Source organism: Uranotaenia lowii, chromosome 2, assembly GCF_029784155.1.
Source record: "Uranotaenia lowii strain MFRU-FL chromosome 2, ASM2978415v1, whole genome shotgun sequence".
NCBI lineage: Eukaryota > Metazoa > Arthropoda > Insecta > Diptera > Culicidae > Uranotaenia > Uranotaenia lowii.
This window is the reverse complement of record NC_073692.1, coordinates 232,041,048-232,065,710: the sequence shown is the minus strand read 5'-3', so window position 1 is coordinate 232,065,710 and position 24,663 is coordinate 232,041,048. Positions and strand designations below refer to the sequence as shown.

General features: G+C 35.3%; 1 protein-coding gene across 6 annotated transcripts in view; it reads left to right on the top strand.

Annotated features, from left to right (window-relative positions):
* The first annotated feature begins 18,921 nt into the window (after positions 1 to 18,921).
* Positions 18,922 to 24,663, top strand: part of LOC129744727 (ras-GEF domain-containing family member 1B) — a 220,141-nt gene continuing 214,399 nt past the window's right edge. For 5 of the 6 annotated variants that reach the window (XR_008736982.1, XM_055737410.1, XM_055737407.1 and 2 more), the window contains exon 1: positions 18,922 to 19,220. The gene's annotated coding sequence lies outside the window, so the exon portion shown is untranslated. Of the gene's footprint in view, positions 19,234 to 24,663 lie in introns of all 6 variants that reach the window. The other variant, XM_055737408.1, reaches the window with a different exon arrangement.

Sequence of the window (24,663 nt, the reverse complement as noted above, 5' to 3'; positions counted from 1 at the left end):
AATAGGGTAACGGACTTATTTTGGACCGGGTACATATTTTGGACCACCTTTCAGCTTTTTTCCAATATTTCCCTTACAAAACATTTGAATCATGATTTTTTTAACAAATATAGTTGAAGCTACTGCTTATGATTCTAATCGTGTCTAGCATTTAATTAAAATAAGATGATGAGGGAGAGAAAATTGAAGATAAAGTTTTGATTTTTCACAGTTGAGCCGAACCAAGCCTATTTCGGGAGGACGTGCCAATATTGAAGTCAACTTTGAAGAAGTTTTCTGCCTAGCTGTGATGAATTTAACAACTACAAACATGTTCAAAGCTATGAAAAAACACTTGAAAACTAGTTTGCAAGCTTGAAGAACCAAAAAAAATTGTTTTGATACCAAATTTACCCATGTCGAAAATAGGTCCTACTAAATTCCTTATGGACTTATTTTGGACCACTCATCATAACCTGGGTATTATACTTGCTGTTAAATGTTCATGAATGTAATAAGACGTTGAACAACGATATGAAAAGAATTTTGAACACTTTTTCAAACGCTTACTAAAATTAAAATTTGGAAATTTGGCATTATTTTATACAATTAACTCGCTAAGGCCCGAACCCGCTTTTAAACGGGGTTTATTTCAATCGGCATAAAACCAAGCCAATGATTGTTTTAACTTACTTTTTGAACTTTAAACCTTGTTGATCTAACAATACACATTAATCGCAACTGTTTGATACGCATTTGTCAAAAGCAACAGCTTAAAGAAGCTTAAAAACATGAAAAAAGTGAACATGCACGATTTTTTAATCAAGTCGTTATCTTTTAAGCTTACTTACTTACTTAATGATCCCGCGCCGATCCTCCGGTGCATAAGACCTCCACTGTTGACGATCCGGAGCCAGCGTCTTCACCTGGTCCCAGTCAAGATTCTCGTCGACAGTTCGGATTTCAGCGGCTAGGCTTCGCCGCCACGAGTTTCTGGGCCTGCCTCTTCTTCGATGACCTTCTGGATTCCAATCTAGCGCCTCCCTGCAAATCTCGTTTTCATCTTTTCGCAGCGTGTGCCCAATCCATCTCCACTTACGTTCCCGAATCTCGATTTCTAGCGCCCTTTGATGACACCGGCGATGTAGTTCCTCATTCGAGATCCAGTTGCCAGGCCACCAAGCGCGGATGATATTCCGCAGGCAGCGGTTTACAAATACTTACAGTTTTCGCGTCGTCACCGCATATGTGCACCAAGTTTCGCACCCGTACAGCAATACGGATTTGACGTTTGAGTTGAAGATTCGGATTTTTGTTCGTAGAGAGATCTGGCGTGACCGCCACATGTTTCGGAGACTCGCGAACGCAAATCGGGCCTTTCTGATCCGGGTTTCGATGTCTTTCCTGGTACCACCATCAGGCGTTATCTGGCTACCAAGATACTGGAAGCACTCCACTTTCTCAACTTGTTGCCCAGCTACCATGAAACAGGAGGGATTTCCTGTGTTGATCTCCATTGACTTTGAGACCTGCTGCCTTGGAACTTTTGGTGAGGTCGTCAAGTTTGCTCTGCATATCCGGTTGCGTTTGGGCGAGCAAAACAATATCGTCAGCCTAGTCAAGGTCGTTCAGATGCTCCATTGTTGAAGGATTCCACGGCAATCCTCGGTTCGGTGCACAGTCGATCGATCCAGTCAGAATCTCATCCATTACGATGAGAAAAAGTAGCGGTGATAAAATACATCCTTGTCTCACTCCAGCAGTTACCGGGATTGGTTCGGACAAGACACCGTCGTGCAAGACCTTGCACGAAAATGCCTATTGTGTATTGTGCTTCGATGAGATGGACTAATTTCTCTGGTACTCCTCTTCGCCTTAGAGCCGCCCCGATGTTTTCATGGTTAAGTCGGTCAAATGCTTTTTCGAAATCAACGAACATCAGCAGAAGAGAGTCCTGGAATTCGTTGATTTGTTCCAGTATGATTCATAGCGTTGTGATGTGGTCCACACATGATCGTCCGGATCGGAATCCAGCTTGTTGCCGTCTGAGTGTAGCGTCGATTTTCTCCTGGATCCTGTTCAGGATCACTTTGCAGAGTACTTTGAGGGTTGTTTATTAATTTTTTGAGCTTCATAATAAATAATTGACAGTTTAGTCTAAAGGTTACAACCGAAGATTTACGAGAAGAAAAATATACTTGGTTAGGTAGAAGAGACGAAATATAAATCCCGTCTTAAGGAGGGGAAAAACCAACAATAAATCGGCAAATATGTAACGAGTTTAATTTTTGTTACAGTTTCAACAAACAAGTGTACCTAAATAGAGGCTGGGGAAAAGTTGAAGAATGTTAGTTCAGGAACAAATTAACGTGAACAAATCAAACTTATCTACAAGAATGACAAAAGAAAAGAATTGCTGCATTCTTCGCATAACTGCGCATCAATCGCTGTCGTAAATATTGCAAAATTTAAATTTAGTTTAAGGGTGGTCCAAAATAGGTCCAAAAGGTGGTCCAAAATAGAAAACCTAGTGGTCCAAAATGTCAAATGATCGAAAAATGAGTTTTTATGCTTAAATCTTGTTATATTGCAACAAAAGACAATATGTTTCGATATAAAAAGTCTCGATCTTTGCAATGAACGGATAAAGCAGTCAAAAATTGTAACATGTACTTTTTTAATTCAGAAAATAGCATAGCCACTTCCCAAAGCGGTCCAAAATTGGTCCGTTACCCTACTATACGGCCTGTAGAGTTAAACTAATTCCCAGTTTCATGATCATGTTTGCTAAGCACCACTCAAATCAAATACAATTCGAGGCATACGAAGCAATAACAGACACAACCTTTCGTTCACTTATGGGCATCTGATCCATTTCGTCAGATCCCTCTCAGACTCTAAACCTGCCTTGAAGCCATAGAACAATTATTACTTCAGTATAATAAAATTCGACTTCCAACCAATATTGATTGCAACACTTCCGAACCATCCGATATTTCTTCAATGCGTCTACAAAGGAATTACCTTGATGTATACAGAAGCTCAGGATGCTGGACTGCAAATTATTTGCCTTCCTGATCACATCCTCCGTTTACTGAATCGTTGCCTGGTTGAGATGTGGCGCAACACTGACAAAAAAAATTTTCTTGCTTATGACGTCCAGATTTCTCTTACCGAAGACGATTGAAGTACCAAATATGCAATCCAGATTCTAGTTCCATTCACAATAATATTATGGAATAAAGTACACAATATTCATCTATTAAATCTCGTTTTCATATGCTGTAATATGATCGTTCATCACGCGTTTGTTAATTTCATCCATCCAAACGTTATGTTCTGTTTGGGAACCACTGTACCGTAGCATAAACCCGATTAATGAGAAGCTGAGGTATTGTCAGAGAAACCATCGAGAAATTGATCTGCTGATAAGTACACTCGCATCTCGTAGCCTAAATCCCATGCATGCTTTTCCTTCTATCACACACGATAATAGGCGTCGTCATCGGAGGAATTGATCATCGATGATCAGCAATGATCATACTGACGACCGATAAGAGCGTGAGTTCTCCGATAACAATTGGATTGCTCGAACAATACCCGCAATTTACCACTGCACAGCTGCTTTACCGAGGACCGATGAGACAGTTGACCACCGACTACTGATCGACACCGAACTCGTCTGAACCCTAGCCGGGTATTAAAAGGCTTCTTTTTAAAGTTTATACTTAAGTTTAATTTAACGTTAAGAAAAAGAATCGCTATTATAGAGTAAATGTTAAGCTAATCCACGAGTTATTGTAATTGCTCCGAGAATCCTATCTTCCAAGGGGAAGAATTTGCATGCTGCACGACGACCACTGGCTGAATTTTTGGGCTACAACGACGGCTGGCTTCCAGGTCGGACAAGCCATCCCCCGACGGAAATCCTGGTACCAGGTTTGTGATAATTGGCCCATCCGGACACAAACACGTTAATTTTTATGATATCAGCTAGTAATATTTTTTGTAGTATGTATTGTATACCCCTAAATGTATGCAGTACCCTTATGCTTTGACAAAAAATGCAATTCGTGCTTTATACCTTATGACATCACAAATATATCAAAAACCTTAAAATTTCAAACCTTTTCATTTGATTTTTCATTGAACAACCACCCCTTTTTCATAGAAGGATGAAAATTGCATGTTTTTGTTAATTTAAAAATAACTGGTGAAACCAATAATTTTGCTGACTACGTCAATTTTATGTCCCATCAACCCTTAAAGTTTTCATGTACAAGCGAAATGATTTTCTGTGGACACTAGGTTTTCAGAAGCCATTGAAGTTGAAAAGTGTTGGAAGTTTTCCCAGTTGACATATTTTTCGAATTGTTGTTGTTGTTCCACAACCACGCCTTAAGGGTTAATGTTTCATCTCTCCTATTAAACCTAGGATATTATATTTTCTCAAAAAATATCAACACAGAATGGTGGTGACTTCTAGACCTAATAGCCATTTTTTTTAGATCGAAAACACAAGGACCAAGGATTTCTGAGGCTACCTTATTGAATTTTTTTTTCGAAAAATTGGTCCATTTCCAGTTACTTTCAAGTTTTAAAGCTTCCCTTAGCTGTAAATTTTGACAACTGCTTTTCAAACATTTTTCGTTGTTATGGATTGTTAGATTAACATATTTTGAAACATTCTGCGCAAAAAGTAAGTAAAAATAATGATCGGCTTTGGTTTTATGCCGATTTTAGTGAACCCCGTCTTCAGGCGGGGTTGGACACTTGAGGGAGAAACATGAAAAACCGTCTAGGTTCACAATTCAGTACGAGATCTCAACAATTAGTATGAACCCTGAAAACATTAGAACTTCTGGTACCTCTACTTTGAATCCATATGTTCTGTCACTGAGCTCGCTGACCAAATGCGTAAGACAAAATTTATTGTCTCGATTTTAAATCATAATGGCTAACGTACAAGACAACAAAATGAACTCTATGGAACCGTATGTTCCTGGAAGTGTTAAGCCAATATGCAGAACAGTTTGAACACTTTTTCGAATTTAATCAAAATCCGGATGGCCGTAAAAGGTCTTTATTTATTACGTTGAGTGGTCCAGTGATTTTCAGCGAACTTAAACTCTTATTTCCGGGACAAAATCTGAACACTGTCAATTATACGGATATGATCTCGCGTCTGAAATCTACAACGAGGATTCTTTAATTGGAATCAGGGATAAAGAGTTGCAACGAAAATTATTGAAACAGTATCGCTTAACTCTGTAAACAGCTGAACGCATTGTTACACAATATGAAAAAGCATCGAAAAGAGCCAAAAAGCAATAATCAGCCAGACAATTTTGCGAGCTCAGTAAGAGAGAGGTTGGGAAGAAGGGTATTTCACGGCGGTAATAGGTACCAATCAACTCAAAGGAGAGATGCTGACTACCGCAGGGGGAGTCGTGATGAGCAAAGGGGCACGAAAGTTTCTTTCGAAGAGAGAAGTTTCTGCAGAAGTCGTGATAACCGTTACGCTAATTTAAATTGTAACCGCTGTGCCTTTCTGACCACAAACAGACATCAAGAGACAGTGTAACGTCTCTTTTGGAAACAGATCGGGCCCCAGCAGAACAGATCGTGTCCATAGCATGGCTGTTCCAGCACCTTCACGTTCCTTATGGTTTAAAACAAAACAAGCGAATGGGTATCTCCAGTTATCGCAGTAGTAAAGAAGAATCAGGATATTCATTTAGTTATAGACTGTAAAAGGTTCATAAATGTAGGTATCGCCAAAATACCAACCCTCTTGCAGTAGCTCAGGACAGTTTTGCGAAACTTCCAGGCTACACTACATTTTGGGTTTTAGATCTGGAAGGAACTTACACTCAATTGTCGTTATCAGAAGATAGTAAAAAATGTATGTTTATCAACACTATTCAGGGTTTATTTACATACAGTTGGCTTCCTCAATGTGAAACATCAAGTTGTGCAATTTTTCAGAGTAAAATGGAAAATAATTTAGGGAATATTGAAGGAATTTCTGTGTATTTGGACGATGTTTTAATTTTTGGATGAAATTCAGAAGAATGTAAAAAGCGTTTTAAATAACTGTTCTAAATCGTTAATCCGTGGCCTATATTAAAGTAAATTGGCAAAAATCTAAGCTTTTGTGGCTTGTGATATAGCTCAGTTGGCAAGTCAGTTGCCACCATAGTCGATTTCCGCGAGTTCGATCCCAAAAGTAAATCAAACTCAGTTGTACTGGGAGTTTTTCAATAAATGTCCACCTACTGCAACATTTATAAGTCGCGAATGCCATAAAGGTAGTAAAACGATTATAATCGAGACAAATAAAAAGTAAGGTTTTTGTATCTTAGCTTTCGTATTTAAAGCATGCCTTCTCAGAAGTGTTCGAAGTCCTCAGTAGATTTACAACATGAAGATGATCATTACCTAGTGAGTTGTAAAGATATATCAAATAGACGGGTGAATCACTTAGATCCAGGTATTTTTAATTTAAAATCAGATTTCAGGAGATGATTCTCACTTCTCCGGTGTAGGGCCCCTTTATAATATTCCGTACACTCTGTTTTTTATTGGTTATAGTTCTATGTTGCTGATGTTTAGTAAAATCGTTTCTTTTTCCACCGCTCGCCTAAAACTATTTTAACACTTGACTTGATCTAAATCCCTGAACTTCTATCCCTTTGGCTCTGAAGGTCACATTTGTAAAATGAGGACATTTTAATAATAATTTAATAATAATTTATTCATTGAAATTACGGTAGCCTTAAAGTTATATGTAACTATTGCACAAGGTCAAGGAAATAAAAAATCGTGAAATAATTGAGGACGGGCCCAGAGATGAGGGGTTGGCCAGGCATTCTGAAAATATGAGGATTTTTATCGTAGACCATAGCGATCTAACGGCCAAGTTTGGAGAATTTTTGATAAGATTTTTTTGTACACTTGACATGGAATGCATAATGGAACCCGTACATAGGCATTTTTTTCAAGTGAGCCCATAATAATTTTACAATCAACTAGAAACGACATTTCAATGTCCGTAATTAGTCTGCGGAAGATCTGAAATTCCACATTTCGAAGTGTCATGCTGCATTTTAGCAACAACTTTTGCTCGCATAAGCATCAACCATTACTCACCTTTCAATTCCACTGATAGAGACTAATTTACAGCCCCGTCAGTTGAGGTTAATGTTCCAGGAGCAGTTTTTGGTCATGTCAGCAGCGAATCACGGAATGAGGAACCCGAACAGGATGGTATCCTCCTCTCATTACGGCGCTCAATCATCAGCGGTGGCACTGATTCGAATTTAATTTTCATGGGAAGGTGTGTGTACGAACGTTCCAGTGCTGTTCTTTTCCACTCGGCGCAAATGTAGCTACAACACTCGACTTGCCTCCACATACAACAGACTGACACGTGAGCCAAGGAGTGGAAAATTCGTTACGCACCGGATTTCCAAGCTCACGTAAAACGGGGAACCCATCAGCAACTTTTCCGCAACGCGATGTCGGTGGAAGCGCGGCGGATTGGCAGAGATTTTCACAAGTTGCTGATTCTGACACACACCCTGCTTGGGAACGCTCTGGCTTCCGGAATGGGAGTTCTATTTAAGAACGTATTAAGGATAATTTATGGCACAGGTAGTAATCAACGTGAGCGAGTGTTTCTTTAATGCCTCGCTGTATTAAAATACAATCTTGATGAAATTTTCAGAAGAGAAAATGTTGATTTATATATTTCTATTCATGTTAACCATTATGATTTAGATGCTACTTACCAAATTCATTAAGAAAATGTTTTTAAAATTCAAAAAATCCCCTAAAAGTAAAAAAAAATGGATAAGCTGGGTGAACTCTGAAAGCCGCATATGGAGTCGTTTATACCGTCAAACGGGGCATCATGCAACAGCGGGGTTGGATGCAACATTTAGATAACGCCACACTGATTCAGTTTTTAATTTAATGTAATGAGATAAAGATATCTTTTAATGATTACAACATGATAATTACATAATTTCTAGCATCTTGAGACAGTTTTTCGAAGTTTTTGATTTTCATATAAAATTTAAAAAATCGAACAATAAATGTACAATTTTTGACATTTTTCGATGCTGTATAAACTATACCCAGTATGAAGGATTGGCTTGATAATATCACCTACAAACTTTATACTGGTTTCCTTATCCTATACCAACACTTTTGATGTAAAAATAGTTTTCGAAAAATCACTCAATTTTTTTAAATCAATATTTTTATAATTCAGTTACCAGTGTGGGGTAAAATGCAACAAAATGCAAATCAAAGAAACACCTTGTAAATCTCATATCCAAATGCTGCAATATGATTGTTTTGCATCACGCGTTTGTCAAAACTGAAACTTCTATCATCCAAACATTTTTTTTTTAATGATTTCGGCTTTTTCAATTTTCAGTACTATTGTTTTACCCCTAAATGTATGCAGCACCCTAATTTTCAGAAAAAGTGAAAATAAGTTTTCACAAAAAAAAAAAATCACTGCAAATGGTGTGTTCATGCGTAATGATCTTGAATTCATCGAAAATTTATCAAAAACTATACATTTTCAAACGTTTTCATTTGGTTTCTTATCAAAAACATAGTTTGTTGCAAGTTACCCCATTTTCTGAGGAGGATGAAAATCGCATGTTTTTAGAAAATTAAAAATAACTGAAGAAACCAATAATTTTTCTGACTACGCCAATTTGATGTCCCATCAACCTTGAAACTTTTGATGCATAATAGGTATGATTAACTGTGAACATAAAGTTTTTAGAAGCCAATGAAATTGAAAATTGTTGCATGTTGCCCCAGTTGACGGTAATTAAAAAAAAATCCTTATGAACCATTGACTTGTTCAGTTTTAAAAGAGAAATCGATTTTCCTGAAGCACTGATTGATGATCAATAATTTTCATGATACAACTGTCAAACTTCAACATTCTTTGTGGTCTTAATCGTATAATAACTTTTTTCAGATTAATGTCCAATTGACGCCTGAAACATTTAGGCGTAAAAGACCCAAATTCATTGTTTTCGTTGAGAATACCTAATCGATAGTGTGTCGATTGTGAATCTCTAATTCTCTTCTCTATTGTCATCTTTGATTCAGCAACGCGTTTACTGTGTTTATGGATTAACAGTAAAACACCGCTTATCTGAGTTCCGGTTATCCAAGTTTCCGCTTTATCTTAGCCAGCATGCTCATTCAAGATCCATGTACACTGTACAGGCTATGCGCCTGAATGGTATGCAATGCAAGAGCAAAAAGGTTGGGGTTTTAATGTACATGCATTTCGTGTAAATAATCCGAAGTTTCATTTGATGAAATTTCCAATCAATCGTTTGCAAAAACCCCTGGTCAGTTTATTAAATATTTTATGTTGAACTGCGCACTTAAGTTACAACTCTGAAGCTCGGGATAATCTTCAAATCACAGAAAAGTTGCTAAATTTTAACGAAAGTCAAATGGGTATTTTCCGGAATCTGGTTACCCTTCACCTGTTATTCGGGATAAAATTTCTACGAGGGCAGATTAAAATGTAGTCGTGTTGCTTGTTATATGACAATTTGCGGCCAAGAAACGATCATCTTGCAGTCTTCGGGTGAAATATTTGTCTCAATTTAAGCTTTAATTTCAAGTGCTCCGCGGAGCACGATCTGAAAACCCCTTTTCTAGAAAAATGTGCCAAATGGAACAAAACAGCAATGGTTGAAGCTCAAAATTTTTTAACAAGTAAGTTTTTGGGTTATTGAACTTTGTTTGAAAAAAGTCACATAATGTGACTTGAAGATCTTTTTTTCGTCATTTTAAAATGTTCCTAACATTAAATTATTATAACAAAAATATTTATTCCAATACAACAATCTTTCGAGTGTAAAATGAACTTCAAAATACAATATTTTCAAAGCGATGGAAAACTCCCAACTTTTTTCAGAAAAAACTTTCTAAAATGTTGATTTTGGGTACAATTGATCCCTAATATATGCACGGAAAATAAAAAAAGGTAAAATTTACCTTTTAGCGAGGTAATTTTTTCCACCTAGCTTTCTCGGTAAATTTTACCTTATTTTCATTCACCTAGCAAAAAGGTAAGTTTTACCATTTTTCAATTCACCTGACAAAAAGGTGAATTTTCCTTTTTGCGTTCTCCTAGCAAAAAAGTAAATAATACCGTTACCCCACCCTCTGATTTAAAAGGTAAATGCTAGTTGGTTTGGTTGGTTTCTTCAATAAAAATGAAAACAAAATTTATTCAAAAATTTATATTTATTTGAAATAAATTGCTATTTTTCATCATATTTATTTTTGAAATGTAGAACAAATTATGGAGGTAAGTCCGTTTTCCACCAGGCTCGTGGCAATCTGTAATGGATTCATGCCCTTCTCCGTTCGACTAATCCGGTCAGGTCCGGCTTTTCCGGAATGATATCTGGAGGATGACGTGGAATACACCTGGACGTGGACCGATCTGAAACAAAAGCAAAATATTATGACGAGAACCAGCACAACTGAATGATATCTAAGAAAACACTTACCATTCTGTTCCGATTTTCTCATATTGGCACGAAACAAAACTTCTCTTCTGAACGACAAAACAGCTTAACCTCAATAAACGGATTCGACAAATATTTGCTTTTTTTAGAGATGAATTATACCGTTTTGTTTAGCTCAATCCAGGTCAACTTCACCTCGCTACGAGGTAAGTTTTACCTTATTTGGATCTACCTTTTTTTCAAGGTGAATTATACTTTTTTATTGAGCTCAATTCAGGTGAACTTCACCTCGCTACGAGGTAAGATTTACCTTCTTTGGATTCACCTTTTTTCTCGGTGAATTGTACCTTTTTTCCAAGCTCAATTCAGGTAAATTTTACCTCGCAGTGAGGTGAGTTTCACGAGCGTTCACGTAGCTTTCACGAGCGTGCACCTTTTTTTCTCGGTAAATTTTACCTTTTTATTATTTTCCGTGTGGGTACAAATGATCCCGGTATATTCTTCTTCTCAATGGATCGTGGTCATTGCTGATACAAGATCTTATATATAAAAATGGAGGCGTTTTCTTTGTGATAACATCACAAATGAGTGGTCGGTCGGAATGAAGTGAAATTTGGTATCCGAGGGTTTTTTGGGTCAGAGATGGTTTGTATAATAGTTTCAAGAATCTCACTTTTTATGAAAGGGGGGTCCCCATACAAAGCTATCTCTTCTTCACATCTTCTTATATATAAAAATGGAGGCGTTTTCTTTGTAATAACATCACGTATGAATGGTCGGTCGGAATGAAGTGAAATTTGGTATCCGAGGGTTTTTTGGGTCAGAGATGGTTTGTATAATAGTTTCAAGAATCTCACTTTTTATGAAAGGGAGGTCCCCATACAAAATTATCTCTTCTTCACATCTTCTTATATATAAAAATGGAGGCGTTTTCTTTGTAATAACATCACGTATGAATGGTGGGTCGGAATGAAGTTAAATTTGGTATCCGAGGGTTTTTTTGGGTCAGAGATGGTTTGTATAATAGTTTCAAGAATTTCACTTTTTATGAAAGGGGGGTCCCCATACAAAATTATCTCTTCACATCTTATATATAAAAATGGAGGCGTTTTCTTTGTAATAACATCACGTATGAATGGTCGGTCGGAATGAAGTGAAATTTGGTATCCGAGGGTTTTTTGGGTCAGAGATGGTGTGTATAATAGTTTCAAGAATCTCTCTTTTTATGAAAGGGGGGTCCCTATACAAAGTTATCTCTTCTTCACATCTTCTTATATATAAAAATGGAGGCGTTTTCTTTGTGATAACATCACGTATGAATGGTCGGTCGGAATGAAGTGAAATTTGGTATCCGAGGGTTTTTTGGGTCAGAGATGGTGTGTATAATAGTTTCAAGAATCTCTCTTTTTATGAAAGGGGGGTCCCTATACAAAGTTATCTCTTCTTCACATCTTCTTATATATAAAAATGGAGGCGTTTTCTTTGTGATAACATCACGTATGAATGGTCGGTCGGAATGAAGTGAAATTTGGTATCCGAGGGTTTTTTGGGTCAGAGATGGTGTGTATAATAGTTTCAAGAATCTCACTTTTTATGAAAGGGGGGTCCCTATACAAAGTTATCTCTTCTTCACATCTTCTTATATATAAAAATGGAGGCGTTTTCTTTGTAATAACATCACGTATGAATGGTCGGTCGGAATGAAGTGAAATTTGGTATCCGAGGGTTTTTTGGGTCATAGATGGTTTGTATAATAGTTTCAAGAATCTCACTTTTTATGAAAGGGAGGTCCCCATACAAAATTATCTCTTCTTCACATCTTCTTATATATAAAAATGGAGGCGTTTTCTTTGTAATAACATCACGTATGAATGGTGGGTCGGAATGAAGTGAAATTTGGTATCCGAGGGTTTTTTGGGTCAGAGATGGTTTGTATAATAGTTTCAAGAATCTCACTTTTTATGAAAGGGGGGTCCCCATACAAAGTTATCTCTTCTTCACATCTTCTTATATATAAAAATGGAGGCGTTTTCTTTGTAATAACATCACGTATGAATGGTCGGTCGGAATGAAGTGAAATTTGGTATCCGAGGGTTTTTTGGGTCAGAGATGGTGTGTATAATAGTTTCAAGAATCTCTCTTTTTATGAAAGGGGGGTCCCTATACAAAGTTATCTCTTCTTCACATCTTCTTATATATAAAAATGGAGGCGTTTTCTTTGTGATAACATCACGTATGAATGGTCGGTCGGAATGAAGTGAAATTTGGTATCCGAGGGTTTTTTGGGTCAGAGATGGTTTGTATAATAGTTTCAAGAATCTCACTTTTTATGAAAGGGGGGTCCCCATACAAAGTTATCTCTTCTTCACATCTTCTTATATATATATAAAATGGAGGCGTTTTCTTTGTGACAACATCACGTATGAATGGTCGGTCGGAATGAAGTTAAATTTGGTATCCGAGGGTTTTTTTGGGTCAGAGATGGTTTTTATAATAGTTTTAAGAATCTCACTTTTTATGAAAGGGGGGTCCCTATACAAAGTTATCTCTTCTTCACATCTTCTTATATATAAAAATGGAGGCGTTTTCTTTGTGATAACATCACGTATGAATGGTCGGTCGGAATGAAGTGAAATTTGGTATCCGAGGGTTTTTTGGGTCAGAGATGGTTTGTATAATAGTTTCAAGAATCTCACTTTTTATGAAAGGGAGGTCCCCATACAAAATTATCTCTTCTTCACATCTTTTCATATATATAAAAATGGAGGCGTTTTCTTTGTAATAACATCACGTATGAATGGTCGGTCGGAATGAAGTGAAATTTTGTATCCGAGGGTTTTTTGGGTCAGAGATGGTTTGTATAATAGTTTCAAGAATCTCACTTTTTATGAAAGGGGGGTCCCTATACAAAGTTATCTCTTCTTCACATCTTCTTATATATAAAAATGGAGGCGTTTTCTTTGTGATAACATCACGTATGAATGGTCGGTCGGAATGAAGTGAAATTTGGTATCCGAGGGTTTTTTGGGTCAGAGATGGTTTGTATAATAGTTTCAAGGATCTCACTTTTGATGAGGGGGTCCCAATACAAATTAAACTTTATTTGTTACGATTTCCATAAGAATCTATTGGCGAGCACAATGCAGTTAAGGACGTGTGGATGAAATTGAACATTTATTACGATTTATACTTTAGAAGGTAAAACGAAGTTTACCGGGTCAGTTAGTATGTATATAAAAATGGAAGCGTTTTCTTTGTAACACCATCACGTATGAATGGCCGGTCGGAATGAAGTGAAATTTGGTATCCAAGGGTTTTTCGGGCCAGAGATGGTTTATATTATAGTTTCAAGAATCCCAATTTTACAGGAAGGGGGGCTCCTATACAGAATCAACTAGAGAGGGAAGAAACTCGAACAACTTGGAGACGATTTTCATGAAAACTGATTCACGAGCACGAAGAAGTTAAAGAACTGTAAACTTTTTCCTAAGATATATTAAGTAATGGGTAAAACGAAGTTTACCGGGTCAGCTAGTTTCTTATATTTATCCAATAGCTAATATTCATCCATCAATTATCTGAAGAAATGGGCTAAAATAATTGATTTGCTCTTGTTTATAAAAAATTGCGCCTGTAAGTATGCAATGTCATAAGGGTTGAGAATAAGCTCTAGAATTTTTTTTCTGTCAATTATAGATTGTGATATGATAACAAACATGACCAAAATAGTCCATTCACATTCTATCTTGAGGTTTTGTTTGATTTTTTCATGGATTATTGCTTCCTGAATAAAGGATCAAGTCTCCCCTAACCTCAAAAATATTGCAATTTTTTTACTCCCTAAAAAATGCTTCTAGTTCACCTACCTACGGGTTCAAGTATGTTACGGATGAATAAGCAGCGGCTAGACCAGCCAAGGCAAGGTACTCTAAAAGTACGGAACCTCAGGGCCGGCTGGCTACTGGGTAACCAAGGACTTTTCGGGTAAAATACAACAAATCGGGAAATTCCATGTTAATTGTGATTTTATTTATGTTTTTATGTGGCGTGTTGTCTGTGTGTATAAACAATGTTCTGTGTCTTGTGTGGCGTGTGAACTCTCACTAACCGTGGGTTTGCTGCTGCTGTTGCTGTTCTGTCGCGACGTCGCATTTCCGGAAATCCAGTTCCTGAAGCAGGAGGGCCGTCGATGTAATGGCGTATCGACGGGGTGCCGAAACCGTCGGCGCCAGCGGGCGTTGCTGGACTCGGTAGTTGCAGGCGTCTTCCTTCGTTGACTTTTAATCGGTCTGCCCACGAGAGTGCCCCGTATCCGGACAGACCGTGAAGGGAAGTTCTCCTTTAGATTTAGAGGTCCTCAGACCCCGAGAACGTTGTTGATGCTGATCCTTTACGATAAGGCGCGAGACCACAAGGGATCTGCGGGCCGACCCGTGAGAAAGCCAACCGGCGTTATCGGGTGAATTCCTTAGAACGTCACAGACACTAAACGGAAACTATGACTTCACACACGGACGCCTGATTTAGAAGAGAGCGAATTTTCTGGAAGCAAGCTTCCTTTTCGCCTTCCATGTTCTCTTTTTCTTTCCTCCTCTGCCACCTCTGTTAATTGACAGCAGCCAGCAGTAAAATGTAGCCTACTGTGGTGCTATCTTGTCGTGAGACTCGAAAAGGAACATAAATTTTCTAGAGCTAAATATATAAAACTACAAAATGAAAACAAAAATCAAACGATTTGTAACCAACCAGTTACAAGTATCGTTCAAATTTGAGGAGCATAGAAACTTGAAAGTTACACGCTGTCAGAAAATGTAAAAGAGTGCGAGTTGCTAATTTTTTACAAAAAGTTATGGTGAAAATAAGAAAAGGGGATCAAGTATCCCCACTCTCCCCTAATGTTAAAAAAATGTAGCTCCTCAATTTATGCAGCATGATTGTCCATCTGTCGAATTTAATTGTTGCTCGGCCTCAACACACAAACTGCCTTAGTTTATCAATAACTATCATTTGTAAATATGGTGAAGGTGTTTTGTATTCTTTATGATCAAGAAAACTCGTTAAAACTGTCAAAACAGAGACTGATCAAAGTTACCCCAAAGCATCAATATCTTAACAAAGAACAAATCGAAATTTTAATAAAATTTAAAGTTATCTAATAAATTTCTGCAACCATATTTTAAGTTCATAGGAATCCAGTGCTGGTTTTAAAATATGAAACATGCCACTTTCCCCTAGACAGAAAAAATAATCGAGAAATATTGAAAAAAGTTAGCAATATTACCCCGTTTTACGGTAATCATTATTAACTTAGATTGAAATTAAAATATCTGAAAACTGTATTCTACGTTTGAAAGCTTATAAATTGAGTTTCAATTTGGCTGAATTTGGTTTGTAGTTGGAGATTTTTTATATTACTTAAAATGTAGTTTTAAAGTTTTGAAATATCTGCTTTTTCGAAGACTCACAAACAAAGACCTCTCCTGATCAAATGATAGCATTTAGAAGCAAATGGGTTGTTTTATATGAAAGTTTAATATTTTTACTTTGTATTGGAATAGTTTAAGAGTTATTTTGATGGTCATTTTATGATATTTTTTGGATATTAAAAAAACGAATATTTTCTATGAGAAAGGTTGTATAGAACAAATGGCTAAAAACCCTATCAAATGGCTAAGTTTGAATAAAAAAAGAACATAGGATCAGTGGGAGGACCTGGGAAATTGCATGAAGGTAAAATTTCATTTGTTTTTGGGGCCAAAAAAATATTGAGAAACGTTTATAATTTTTGCCCCTAAATGTATGCAGCAACATTGTCTATCTTTTTGAAAGAAAACGTTGAAAAAATCAATTGAGTCCAAACAAAAAAAAATCTGTTATTAATGTTTTAAGCCTTTTGTACTAACTGGCATCAAAACAAAATTTTTGAAAATATTGAGATACGTTAAAACCATAGTGATTAAGTTACTGATCTGCTATCAATGATCATGCTTTATACTCCTTACCTCAGTTAGTATTTAAAACCTTTTTAGTGTTACAAAAAAGCAACCCCTTCCAAAATATTCGAAAATGAATTAAAAAAGTGGTGAATGTTCCCCCAGTTTACGGTACTTCTTCAATAACACTAGTTTACAAAATTTTAAAAAAATCGTGAACTTGATTAACTGACCGACATTTTTAATGTGAAATCGGGCGCTGAATCCGAAAATGAAATTCAAAAAAATCTCAGTAGAACCGTTTTTGAGTTATGCTCATAATATGAAATTTCGAAAAAATTAAAAAAGTTCTTGTACTTAGATTGAAATATCTCGGACGGCATAACAGTAATTTGAAATCCCTCTTCTGCATATTTAAGATAAATAAGTTTTCTATCGATCATCTGAACATTGTTTTTGCATTTGACCAACTGTATTGCTGATATTAGTGACTTTATGAGAAAAAAAATTATAAAAAACGCATTTTTTCAGAAAAATTTTTATTTCAACGAAAATTTTAGACACGATGATAGCATTTAAAAAATCTGACTTTCTTTTGCGCTTAAATGTAAATTTAAAACAAAGATTTCAAGTGGTTATTTATCAAGATCGGTTGAAAATTGAAGAAGTTATGGCTACTTTACCATAACTGAAATTTTTGGAGTTTTTAATAATTTAATGAACCGCAGTACACTTATCATAGTATAGGAAGAATGAAACATGATCAATCTCACTCGCTCCAAGTCAAAATTATTTAAAAGCTTACCAGAAGGTCACATGCCAAGTTTCAGGAAGATCTGACCATAAGGAGGGGTTGCTTAAGTCTCAAACGTGAATAAAATTTTGAGGTATTTTGCCCGGAAGGAACGAAAAATACTGGTTTTTCATCAATAACTTTTTTCATCACAAGCTGATTGTTTTTTATGGTTGATTTTATTCAAGCTTAAGTTGAGACAAATATTTCATCCGAAGACTGTAACTCGATTGGATTTGAAACAGAAAAGTTATTGCAATTCAAAGGCTGCAAATATTGTCCAACACTCAATGAGTACTTTTTACGCATTGCGTTTTATACGACAATTTTCGACCAAAATACAATCTTTGAACCGCAATAACTTTTCTGTTTCAAATCCAATCCAGTTACAGTCTTCGGGTGAAATATTTGTCTCGACTTAGGCTTTTATAAAATCAACCATAAAAACAATCAGCAAGTGATTAAAAAAGTTATTGATGAAAAACCAGTATTTTTCGTTCCTTCCGGGCAAAATACCTCAAAATTTTATTCACGTTTGAAACTTAAGCAACCCCTCCCTCTGGTCAGATCTTCCTGAAACTTGGCATGTGACCTTCTGGTAAGCTAATGAATAATTTTGACTTGGAGCGAGTGAGATTAATCTTGTTTCATTCTTCCAATACTATGATAAGTGTACTGCGGTTCATTAAATTATTAAAAACTACAAAAAATACTATTATGGTAAAGTAGCCATAACTTCTTCAATTTTCAACCGATTTTGATAAATAACCACTTGAAATCTTTGTTTTGAATTGACATTTAAGTGCAAAAGAAAGTCAGATTTTTTAAATGCTATCATCGTGTCTAAAACATTCGTTGAAACAAAATTTTCTCTGAAAAAATGCGTTTTTTATAATTTTTTTTCTCATAAAGTCACTAATATCAACAATACTGTTGGTCAAACGAAAAAACAATGTTCAGATGATCGATAGAAAACTTATTCATCTTCAATATGAAAAAGAGGGATTTCAAATTACTGTTATGCCGTCCGAGATATTTCAATCTAAGTACAAAGACTTTTTTAATTTTTTCGAAACTTCATATTTGGAGCATAACTCAAAAACGGTTCTACTGAGATTTTTTTGAATTTCATTTTCGGATTCAGCGCCCGATTTCACATTGGAAATGACCTTCAGTTTACTGAGTTCAAAAATGCTGTAAACTTGTGTAATTAGTGCTTCTACCCAAGTTTAATAAAACGTAATGCATAAAAAAATATTGATCACTCGAAATAAGTCTAAATGTGTTAAAAAAACAACTTTTTCTTGAGGATTAGAACCAAGTTGGCTCCTTCCCATAACTTGCATGCAAGCTGAATGAACGTTCATCGTCTCTCCTATCAGAAATGAATTTTCGCCCGCTTGCCACCCACAGAAATGTAGGCAACCAGCACAGCACATGGAACTTGAGATGAACCCAGTTCACGTCGCCTTAGCCCTGCTCCACGCCGTCTGTCTGCCAAACGTCTGGCTGGTTGTCGACCGAGCGGCGGTTCCTGAGGCTTTCCCCGACCAACTCAACACTTCTTTGGCCGAGGCGGGCGGAGGAGTTCAGTAAGTCAGTCCTAGCAAGACCAACCCGAACCGAACGAACCAAACCCACCCAACAACGATGCAATGGAGTCGAAATTCAGTTCCTTGCGGGCGGTCATTGGGAGCGGTTGTATTTCGAGAGTAAACCCGGGACTTGCTTTCGGTTCTGGTTCCGAGGATTCTATTCCGGATGGTTTACGACGACGACGGTTCGATTTACGCTCGAGTGCGATTCTGGTAGTCCAGTGGTGGCGATTTGGGACGCTTCGTAAAGCTGATGTGCTAGTTGACGCGAGTTCTATCTCTCGTTCATTTTTTTTCGGATCAATGTTTTTGAAGGATTACCCCCCAGGAATGGAACGGAGGATTAGCAGCTAATGCTCATTAGTATTGGATTACGTGCCAAAAGGCCGCATGGGTCAGTTTTGATGGTTGTGTGTTTTTTTCCTTTCGAAATGATCCTGTAGAGTGGCGCGTTAATTGAAAGTGTGCCGCCAATCAACGATTTGTGATGAATGTGGTGAGAGCGGGTGGGGAGGAACACGGATAGCAAAAAAAGGGGTTTGCAAAGTCAAATCACCGGGGTGTGAAATATGTGACAGTGAAACCCCGTGATCAATCATCGTGCTGTGAGCCCATTGAGCTTTTGCTCCGGTCGACGTGACACGCTAATGGAGTTTAATTTTGAATAAGTGAACCGGAAAATATCTTCTGCATATTGCAGTTAGCGGTTGACTCCGGGGAGCAATGGCGAATCTCACCACACTCTCGGCAATCGAGCTGCTATAGGATATAGCGATAGTGATAACGATAGCATATCGGCCAGGCGGATGCATTAGCAGAAAACGACGACGACGACGTGCGGCTAATGGTTTTACGGTATTTTGAGCTTTAAGGATTTAAGTGATGTGAAGATGAAAATTTCGTTATAGATGAGAAAGCTCGCTTAAGTTTGTTTTCAAGCATGAAAAGTGAATAATCGTAAAGTGTCGATTCAGTGCGCTCGTTACTGCCAAACAATCCATTCAGGATATTATAAAAAGGTGCTTTGAACGGATTATTATTATTTTATGTGAATGGCGGTGGAAGGATGGGCGTAAATATAATCCTGCTATAAGCAATATGTTCGACGACTAGCTGATTAAGGGAGTGAGGCGGGATGTCTGTTTATTCAACATTTCCTAGATGAGAATCAGTAACGTGATCAGTGTGTGATTTTTCGCAAGATGGCTAATGAACCGAACTAAACGGAAATAGAAATTAATTACCTGTACTCAAACAATGATGGATATAATCTGATTACGTAACGTTTATGGAAATTTATGAGTCATTTGAAGTTTTTCCACCACAAATGAGCAATGAAATATTTACTGAGATGGATTTTGCGAATGAAGTGCGATATTTTTTTCCATATCAGAGGAGAGTTTTAGATGTTTTGCTTTTTAAACTTAAAATGCTTAGTAATACTTCAGAGAGTGTGTTTGGCATTTAGTTCATTAGGTAATCTTGTTTATCTAAAATTTCACACAACCTTGCTTCTTTTTAAAACTAAAAAGTTAATGCATTGTGCGTATAAGATGGAGTCATTTCTGAAATTCATGGAGCCTGGTTTTGAAAAAGGTCCATATTGGTTAAAAAAAGCTCATCCATGATTTTTTGCAAACTTTTAATGTAACGTTGGCATATGTTAACCTAAATTTTAAGGTTTTCATGAAAAAATTAAACCTTCAAAACCCCATTCAGTTTAGTTTTATGATAACAAACAATTTTTGTTCTTCGAAAAACTTAATCGTTGAGAAACATTTTTTCAAAAATTACATAGCCACATGGGCTAAGGAACTAAATTTTCAGTACTTTTTCGGTTGAATTGGGTTGATACACTTCAACCATGTCATTCCTTCATTTTGGAAAATATTAAAAACACTTCATAGCTTCAATTTATTTTGAAATTTGTTTCACAAATAACTGAGATATTTCAACTAATTTGAAACAAAACTATTTATGCATGTGTCAATTTGTTGGTTGTTTTTTTTTTGTTTCCTAGCATCAGGTATTTTCGTTGATCAAAGCATTTAACTTAAATATGAATTTTATAATTTTATAATCTGTTCGATATTGAAATGTGGGGAATGATTTTCCCTATTTTTTTTTAGTTATGATCCAGTTTCAGAGTTAGAATGTTGACCAGTTTTCAATAAATGAATCAAATACTCAGATATTAAAATCAGAAAAGCAATTCATCAAGTTTCATTTAAATATTTTGAAGGTTTAAATGAAATAAAATTCTACTTTGTCAATCATTTTAAACTGTTATCAAATCAAAGCTTCTAGTGATGCTGTCTGTACCACATTAATGATTTTTAAATATTATTTTATTTAATATCTTTCGTGATCTTAAGATTTCAATCTATAAACTACTACTTGGGCCGTAGGAAGAACCGGCTCATGGGGGGTTTGCTGACATTTTTTTTCCTATAATATTTTTGCTTGAACAATGTATGCTTAAAGAATAATGAAAAAAATTAGATTCTTTATAATTATTCCGGTTTAAGTTATTTTGCATTGATTGTTAGTATTTTATTTAAATCCAAACTTTCGAAAACAAGTCCAAGACCAATTTTTATATGAAACTTTGAAAAAATAAATAAGAGATTCTTAAGGTTTTATTTTAAAGAAAACTTGTTGTATTCACTCAAAATAGCAAGTTAGAAGCTAATTCTTTCTAACCACAAAGGTAACCATTTTAAGCATTAGTGAAAATTAATCAAATATTTACAAATAAGTTGTGAGTGATTAAGTTTGCGGTTCAAATCAGATTTATTTACTACTCTTGTAAACTCTATAAAAATTAAAAACTTCAGTTTTAAAATTTGTATTCGAAGAATTTGCAATATGAATAATGTTAAACAATAAACAAATCAAATATATTTCCAGTTGAATTTTAAACTTGAAATTAAAGTACAAGTTCTTTGACCAACGAAAATCACTTTTCACTTATGATTGAATTCATAATAAGTATCCTGTAAATATTAAAAAAAAAAATTAAAATCTATATTTTTCTTAAAACGAAATCTTTAAAATTAATCCAAATTTTTTTTTTTCATATTTGAGATTTCTTCTGGTTTGTGTTTTCAAATTGATTGAATATTAAATTTTAATTAAATTTTAATTAAATTTTTAAAAAAAATTAGTAGAGCTTTGGTCCAGGGATAAGATTTCGAGGTTTTGGCTTAAGTTCTGAATCGAGATTGTTACTCTAGAATCTTTTTTGGCCGTTCGTCAAAATTTGAAAGGGAATTTCAAATTTTGAGTTTAGAGAAAAAATTTGCACTTGGCATTTTTTGACAAACTCTCCCTTTCCTACGGCCGTGACTACTACTATATACTGTTCTTCCACATTCCCTTCGAATCTTCTGAACTAACCATTTTTATAAATCTTTCGTGAAAACGTAAATTACTTGAGGTCTTCAAGAATATGAAACATGTTAAACAAAACAAAAAAACATAAGATAGATTTATTCACGGGGTTTTGAAAGATATTTAACCATTTTAATTTTTTTTTAGATCTTTAACTGAAAAACAAACTTTAAAAACGTTTTTTGCTTATTTAGATTCGGTTCTTCAATTCAGTCAAAATTAATCCCAATGTATTTGGTACGTTTATTTATATTCCTTTCTTCTTATTTTATTTTTAAATTTAGAAAAACATACGATTTTCATCATACTTAGTTGCAACAAACTCAGTTTTTCATAAAAATTCTTTTGAAAACGCTTGAAAATTTGTAGTATTTAAAAATATTTGTGATGTCATGAAGCATTAAGCATCAATTGCAGTAACTTTTGGTTTTGTTCGAATTCAATTTTAATTTTACTTTTTTTCTGTCAAACATGTTTTTGAAAGAAAGGGCATATAGATGCTGCATACATTTAGGAGTAAAATTACTACAAAAAATTATCGAGCTTTGCGGTATGCAATACAGAAGGAAAAGAATGTACAGTAGTTTTACGATTTTATCACGGTCAAACAAAATTTCACCGTGAATATGGCGAAACCGTGAATTTGGCGAAACTAAAAATTGAAGTGGAAAAAAAAGTTTCATTCATAGAAACGTTTTGTATCAATAAATATTGATCATTAAATGTAATTACTAAGATTACTTATCAAAACGGATCGATTTAAGTACAAATTATTCTTCTCTATAGCAATTATAAGATTTGTTCTTGAAATATAAGAGAGGAAAAATTTGATTAGTCTACATCTAATCAAAGTTTTCAAAGTACTTATTTTTTGAGGAAATTAAACAGTCGTTATTTCTTATTTCGATTTTGAAAGCGAGTTCAAAGAAAAATACATCAAAAAATTTTCTTCTGCAAATTTCAAATTTCAATTTTTTGATCTTCACACCTTTGATTTACTAAATTGTTTACCTTTTCAAAAAACATTTTGAAATTAACTTCGACTTTTAAAGTGTGTTTTTTGAAATTTGATTTATGGGCAGATAATCCTTTTTTTACATGTAGGTAGAAATACAGAAATCTTAGTCTTTTTTACATATTTTAAGGCAAAAATAACAAAATTTCGTTTTGATCTTTCAAAATTATCTAATCTGGCAATACTAAAGGCTGTCCAATCAGGATTGTGTGAACAACCCTTTCAAATAAACAAATTCAACATAAAAATCAGAGACACTTATCTCCTTTAAAAAACGCTTAAATTCACCCACATCTTTATATAATTCGCATAACCAAAAAAGTTTGCTATTTTAGAGCGGCTAACCAAGCTCAAATAACACCACTAGCATTAGCGTGACGTTAAAATACTTATGCCGATTATTACAAGTGTTTTTAAAATCAAATGATTTTAAACACTATACAGCTAAAATAAGCAGTTCAATGGCATTTTCATATTATCACAGAGAACAGACGTACAAGCTCGAACAAAAAAATCTTCCAAAAAGTGTGTAAAATTTCAAATGCTGACATTAAAAAAATACGTTAGAAATTGACTTGAAATAGTGCAATCTATTGTGCCGTTCAAAAGTTACAAATCAAATTTTCAGGTGGCCAGTTTTCGAAAAGGCCCAGCCAAAAGAAACAGAAAAATTGTTCAAAACTATCGTTGGAAATTTTACACAAGTTTCGTGGGCTAGCTTGTATGTCTGTTCTCTGTGATATTATTGAATATCTATATACCATAACATAAACCATAAAAAATCTCATGAACAAAGACGCTCCACGCTTTTGAACGAAAATTAAGGTCCTGGAAATGGTGTCTGAATGATTTCTGAAAAAGCGTGATAAAATCGAGCGTGAATTTGGCGAGCATTGATGAAATCGAAAAACTACTGTACTGTACATATTTCGTTTCATTTGGGATGAATAAACATGTTGGGCTAAAAATCCCGGTAAAATATATCTCGTTTCATCTGTGGAGGATATATTAATTCAATCAAATATGTAGGGGAGAATGAGGATACTTGATCCCTATTAAAAAACTTGATTCCTTCCCTATATCTCGAAACAGGAATGTCTTACAAATATGATTTTTTTTAGAAAAATGTGCCAAATAGAGCAGAAAACAATGCTGTGCTCTCAATTTAAAAAAAAAAAAAATATTTTTTGAGTATTGAATTTTGTTTGAAAAATTTAATAAAATGTGGTTTAAAGATCTTTTTTATGACTTTAAAATGTTTCCCACATGAAATAATTATAATAAAAATGTTCATTCCAATACGTCAATCTTCAAAAGTATAAGATGATCTGTATAATGCCATACATTCAAAGCAATAGTAAACTCTCATTTTTTTCAAGAAGAAGTTTTCCAAAATGAATGTTATGGGTATAATTGATCCCTAGAGAAG